A 7,524-nucleotide genomic window follows, 5' to 3' on the forward strand; every position below is an offset into this window, starting at 1 on the left:
TAATACCACTGTTAAAAACACAGTCACTGATAATAATGAGATATTATTTTAGAACCATTATATTGATAAAAATTTTAAAAGACTTTGTAATGATGAAGGATACAGCTGATAGTGTCAGTTTGGTCAATTATTTTTGTCAATATATAGGAAATGTATATACCACATTACCTACAATTATTTACTATGTATATAATCCAGAAATCTCTGGTACAATGTATTCAAGACATCACATGAAAGTATGTTCACTCAAGTATTGTTTTGCAATAGAAGAAAATAGAAAGCAATCTGTATGTTCCATCAGAAAGAGAGTGGATAATTGAGGAAATACTATATACCAGAGAAATGAATTGATAGGTTCTAAATTCATGGGTGTGGATAAGTTTTTAAAAACATTACATGAGTGCAAGGAATAAGTTGCAGAATGTTTCCCTTGTTTATATTATTTATATATATGTCCATACTCACAGTTATGTCATGTACAGTTTATATTGTATATTTATACATACAGTAAAATTGCAAAAACAGAGAAGGATAAACAAAATCTATGATGCACTCCTAAGGACTGTAAAATAAAGAAGTATAGAGAGAAAGAAAAATGAGACTAGGGAGGGAAGAAGTGATAGTGCAAATTTATCTACAGCATTATAATAAAGACAAAATTAGCTTGTTGATGTATTTCTTTTACTTACCCACACATGGAGTTTAAAGTTAAAGAAATATCTATTGTTATTTATTCAGGTTTTAGCACAAAAATCTTTATTTTATCTATGCTATACATAATTTAATAAGCTTTCCAATGGCAATTACTTTGGGTAGCATTTAGAATGTATGGAAACATTTATTGGATACATACTTGATGCTAGGAAGTTTTTTAAAATTCTGCACAAGAATGAGAAACAGTGTCTAATTTTGAGTCAAAAAAACAAAACAAAACATAGGAATCAAGGTGCTCCATATTGACCACCAGCTAGAAAATGTCTCAGAGTGATTATTACCAAATTGAATTCTTGATACATTTTTCATTGTAACATCTTTAAAAACATCATTACCAAAGAAAGAAACCATGACATTAAGTAAGAAAGTACATACATAATCATTTACTATCACCCTCTCAAGACATTACTTTCTTTTTTTTAAAAAAGATATTATTTATTTCTTAGAGAGAGAGAGAGAGAGAAGCAGGGGGAGGGACGCAGGGAGAGAGAGAAGCAGACTCCTCTTTGGAGCAGGAAGCCCTACCTGGGGCTCTATCCCAGGACCCTAGCATCATGACCTGAGTCAAAGGCAGATGCTTAACTGACTGAGCCACCCAGGCACCCCTCAAGACACCGAGACACTGCTTACTAACATGGATCTGAGTTAGAGCAGAGACAAGGACCAGAACTGCAAAATCCAGTGTTTCCTGAAAGCTGAAACTCTAAGTCCCTTGAAAAAGGAAGGACTCAAAGACTGTTGAAGTCTGAGCCAAGATGAGCCACAGCAATGGCTTTTACCAACTTTCTTTTTTACTATACTACTACAAATTATGCCAAAGGATAGAGATTTAACATGTTAATTAGACGTGGGATACATGAAAGAAATATGAACTTTAAGTGTACAAGTGTCAATAAATCCCCACCCCTACATGCTGGCATTTAAAGACTACATGCGTTTAACGCCCTCCTTTTCCAGACTTGGCCTCTTAAAAGATCTCCCTGCCCTCTTTCTGTGTCAGGGAGCCAGCCTGAAGGACTCTTTCTTTTGAGCCATCTCCCTTGTGCTCCAATAGAAGTAAAAGCCTTGCCTGGAATGCTTATCTGGCCTCTTGTCAATATCTATTGTTTAGCAAGCCCAAGGACCATCAAGGATGGTCAGTAGTAGAATTCACACTCTCCAGTCAAATCTCTCTCCTTTTACTTGGTTCTGCCATTCCAAAGCCTTTTGAGATATCAGAGGAATAAATGCATGCATATGAAATGATCCATTCAATTTTTAGTTACCCACAAAGTAGTGAATCAATTTCTGCAGGGTCTTGGGAAATTTCCTGATGTTTTTGAAGTTAAATGAAAAATGAGGTGTGTCTCCTACAGTGCATTTTTCTTATAGAAAATTACAGTCCATGTTGTGCTGCCTGTTTATAATAAGCTCTGGAAGAAAGCTATAGATTATGATTATAGGTATTTAGGTAGGCTGTATTACCAAGAGCCGAAACAGAAAGACTAAATGCCAATTTTGCCACTCTTTACAATAGTCAGGGAATGTTGGATGAAACAAGTTCATATCATCTATTTTTGGAATATGCATTTTTTAAAATAATCACACAAATAGACAATTCCTTAAAATGGGAAATTGAATACCTGTTTTTATCATAATATCTTTACCAACTCAAGTGAAAAAATGCATTTTATATGGCACGATCATTCTGTTTTTTTGGCTTCACATGTAGATAAAAATACATCAGAAGGTGGATATCAGAAGGTAGATTCAGGGTTGATGCTGGCCTGCTTCTTGGGCTAGCTTTCCAGGTGTACATGAAAGACAGAGGATACGGGTGCCAAATTGGGAGTACTTCTAGTTAAAAAAAACAAAACAAAACAAAAAAACACCATGAGACATATGTTTTTCAAATTTGAAGCTACATTCAAGCATTTTTTGGACACCGGCAATTAAAAAAAAAAAAACATGTAAAAAGATGGACACTAAAAAGGATTATAAAGGAATAAAAACAAAGTCAGTCAAATTCTGGGCTTCTGCCAAATCTGACAGGTGAGCAATTAGCAGAGCCTTGAGGGGAACCTAGACAATAATAGAAGTAGTGGTGGCCAGGGCCACCTGCTTCTTTTAAGAGATTAACTATTGTTAAGCCCTTGGCGCTCTGCAACGGAACCTTGTATCCACAGGCAGGAATCAGGCACGCAGTGGTGTTAGTCTTGTGAATTCATGCCAAATCACAGAGAAACATCCCTGCTTTCCATCGAGGGCGGAGAGAGCATGCAGCCAAAACAGCTGAGGTGTGCGCTGTCACGAGAGTTTCTTAGAGGTTGAACTTGCCTTCAGGCAATATATATATATATATATATTATCTACCCATTTTTAGAAAAAACAAAACTGGGGGTTCCCAGGCCAAATGTCAGATTTGGTGCTGGTTCCTCCAACTTTCATTCCTGTATTTGGCACTTTTGTCTACTAACAGAGCATTGTTCAAGGTACAAAGGACGATCCTCTCAAAATAAGTCCAGATGTAATAAGAGAAGCAGAGAAGATTTTGGATACAAAGCATCATTATTATCTCTAGGGAAAGAGCTGTTCACAAAGGTAACGTTCACAGGGTTGGGCAGAGAGTAATTAGATATTACTGTCACCCAGCAGCTTTAGAGGAGATCCTTTATGATGTAGCGCAGGAACATGTCATCGGGGCCTCCTTTCGGCAATGGCAGATCACTTTCAGCTCAGATTTGAATCCAGAAATAACTTTCCATGCCAAAAATTGCTTAAAATATCTCTCTGATCATCACAGCAGCACCACATACTTGCTTCTCCTCTGAAAGAAGGCAGATGAAGAGAGCCTCAATTAGAGAAAGCATCTTGGAGAACCACACTGTGAGTTTGCATAATAGGAAAATCAGGTAAATAGCACTAGGTGGGGTTTATTGGTGGGAAGAAAAGGCTTTTGTAACAGCCACAACTGATGAGGACTTGTCCTTCATAATTGCTGTTTGAATGTACAGATTGCCTGCAGTTAATAGAATCCTAAGTAAGAATTTTCCACAGAAAGAGAATAACGCGGGGTTGCAAAAGAAAGTCTAGGAAAGAACGGAAGTATTTTCTCAGCTACACTGATTTAACCTTATCATGGAGCTCTTGAGGAGAAGAATTATGGATTAATATCAGAAGCCATGGTATAAATTTTCTAATTTCCTTACAGTAATGGTGTATGCCAAAATCTACATATAGTCATCCTCATAAGAAAGGAATCTGGGGGGGTGAGCCTGGGTGGCTCAGTGGGTTAATTCTCTGCCTTTGGCTCAGGTCATGATCCCAGGGTCCTGGGATTGAGCCCCGCATCAGGCTCTCTGCTCCGCGGGGAACCTGCTTCCTCCTCTCTCTGCCTGTCTCTCTGCTTACTTGTGATCTTTCTCTGTCAAATAAATAAATAAAATCTTTAAAAAGAAAGAAAGAAAGAAAGAAAGGAATCTAGGGTTGTCTGGGTGGCTCAGTCGGTTAAGCATCAGACTCTTGATTTCAGCTCGGGTCATGATCTCAGGGTTGTGGAGATCAAGCCCTGCTTCCGGCTTAGCATTGAATATGGAGCCCGCTTAAGATTCTCGCTCTCCTGTTCCCTCTGACCCTCCCCACCTCACATGCACACACACTCTCTTTCTCTTAAAAAAGAAAAGAAGGAATTAAAAAATATACAATGAATCTTGACCTTCAAAGACCTCCACCACAAGAATAGTGATAGCTCCAACTGGCTCTTACAAGCAAGATTTTTGTGAAGTTCTGCCTAAGTGGGCTTTGAACTGGTGTGTAACATAGGGGTATACTTTTTGTTAGCAACTGGTAAGACCTACCACTTGGGTGATTTTTGCATGTAATTAAGTAAATAAAATAGATGTGGGAAAATGTTAAATAGTGACTATCTGTGGACAGATTATCTATGATAAATGTGATGACAAGTTCATTGTCAACAATTCATACAACCTCAAAGCAATGTCCAAGTTTTCCTTATTGTAATCTTTCAGTTTTGAGGACTCACATTGCAAAATTATTTGCTCACTTGGAATACTAATATCCTCATCTTTCCCTTTCCTCTTGAGTCTCATAATGCTGAAAGTACTATCAGTCATTTTTTTTTCCATGGAAACTATATGAGAAGTGAAAAAATATACATTTTTGAAGTCCAGTAAGCTTTAAACATAACATTTAAAGTTTTATATAGGCTATTAAAATATTAGAGATTTTGAGATTCTATAAAATTCACTAATATAATCCTGTTACCCTTTCCCAAGTGCCCACTATATTTCAGATACTTGGAGAAAGCCTCATGCATTTTGCCTCTGGTCCCAACATCAGCCCTGCAGGGCATAAATTATTATCCACATCTGTTAGATGAAAATACACTACCCAATTAAACTAAGATTTTGCTCAAAGTATTTCAGCCAGTAAGGACCATAACTGTTTCCACAAACTAAATTTCTCCAGCTCCCTATGCAGAGTTCTATATCTCCTCTCCAAAAGAAATACAATACAAACTACATAAGCAATTTAAAATTTTCTAGTAATCATATTTTAAAAAGTAAAGGGAAATCAGTGAAATCAAGCTTCCTAATATATTTACTTAATCTACTATAGCTTAAAACTCTCATTTAAACATGTAAAGAATATAAAATATTATTAATGAGATATTTTACTTTTTTTTTTTTTTTTTTTTTTTTTGAGGTCTCTGAACTCCAGGGTGCATTCAGTACTTCCAGCACACCTCGGGTTTTGTCTAGCTTCCTTTCCAGGGCTGGAGAGCCACCAGGGGCTAGTGACTATGGGATTGGCCGTATAGGTTTATATAGTTTAAAAATAGTTACGGCACGGGGCACCTTGGTGGCTCAGTCGGTTAAGTGTCTGACACTTGATCTCAGCTCACTTCTTAATCTCAGAGTCATGAGTTCAAGTCCTGAGTTGGACTCACACTGGATGTAGAGCATGCTCTAAAAAATTAGTTATGACACAACATAAGATATAAAGCAAGGTCTATTGATACCAGCCTCTACCACTTGCAATCTGAAGCATAACCAGGCCATAGTTTGCCCTGAGTCTTTTCCTGCAAGTGTAAGAATAAGGTGATTTCTAGTTGGCCTACAGAGTTGGGAGGGATAAGTTAGGTATCTAGTGAGAAAGACTGGGTAGATTACTTGATACATAGGAGCATCAAAAGAAAATAGGTCCATTCTCTCTCTTTCTTGCTTTTTTTTTTGTTGTTGTTGTTTTGTTTTTTTACTAAAAGACTTATTTGAAAGAGAGAGAACATGAGTCAGGAGAGGGGCAGAGGGAGAGACTCTTAAGCAGATGCCTTGCTGAGTGCAGAGCCTATCCTGGAGATTGGTCCCAGGACCCTGAGATCACGACCTGAGCTGAAACCAAGAGTTGGACACTTAACTGAGCCACCCAGGCATCCCACTTTTCCCTTCTTTTGCTCATGGATTATGTTCTATGAGAATGGGATTTAGAGCCCACAACTCAACCATCAAGACTTCTCCAGGAAAAGCTTGAGAAGAAGCCATATAGAACCTCATGGATTTTATATTTCAGGATAAGTTTATACCATGGTTTTGATCAACATGAATGGCCAAAGGAGACCAGGAATATGGAAATGATGAACTTTTCAGCTCCATTTAAGTTAAGATTTAAGTTGTTAATTAGAAGGAATTCATAGAGAGGCTGACATGACTACAAATCAAGGTTATCGTCTACAACCGAACAGTAATTATTTCAGATTGCGTTTATTTCTACTTGAGCTAGTAGAGATAATTAAGGATTCTTTTATAAGGAACAAACCAAGTCCAGATCAAAATAAACATTGCCAAGGACTGGACTCTAATCTCAATCCATTTTTTTTTCTCAAATTCCCCTGGCCCATGGGCTAGTGTTGTTGATATTTCAAATTAAATATTATATATTATGTACATCTTGCACTTGGAGTCATATAATGCATCAGAATTAGATATTTGAAATGTGTGGAGCACATTATCGAGGACCAGATAAATTTAGGTTTAGAAGACAATTACGTCATTTGTTAGCTGTGATACTTGGAGCAAATTCTTAATTTTTCTGAATATATAATGTATATAAACATATATAATAATACCTGTTTTAGAGCACCTGCATGGCTCAGTTGGTTGAGCATCTGCCTCTTGGTTTCAGCTCAGGTCATTATGGGGTCATGTGATTGAGCCCTTATATTGGGCTCCATGCTCAGCGGGGAATTTCCTTGAGATTTTCTGTCTCTCTCTCTGTCTCTCTCTCTTTTTCTCTCTCTCCTCAGTCCCCTTTCCCCCTCAAGCATGCCCTTTCTTTCTCTCTCTCTCTCTCTTTCCCTAAGTTAAAGAAATCTTTAATAATAATAATAATAATAATAATACTTGCCTTGCATATCTGATATTAAGATCAATGTTGATGTTTATGAAACCTTTTCCATGTGCATGGTATATGATACCAACACAAGAGATGATACTTAATATACTGTTATAGTGGTTTTCTGAAAAAGAAATATTTGGTAGCTTAATAATCTTTATGAAACTTTAACATACCAGTAAAATCAATCTAATGTAAAAGTGGGTTTAGAGTTGGTGGCCTTTCATATCTGTCCACCTATAAATAATTTATTGTCTATTTATTTGGTTATTTATTTACTTAGAGTCCTTCTTAAATATATGTAAATTTTCTAATCGATAGAATGTTACTAATCCTTTGGAATCTCCTGTGTTTTCTCTCTGAACCTGTAGCACTGTCTCATCTGCGGAGGTAACCATAATCCTGAATATGTTCATTTGG

This window comes from Mustela putorius, unplaced genomic scaffold, assembly GCF_011764305.1.
Source record: "Mustela putorius furo isolate JIRA1106 unplaced genomic scaffold, ASM1176430v1.1 tig00003858_pilon_pilon_pilon, whole genome shotgun sequence".
NCBI lineage: Eukaryota > Metazoa > Chordata > Mammalia > Carnivora > Mustelidae > Mustela > Mustela putorius.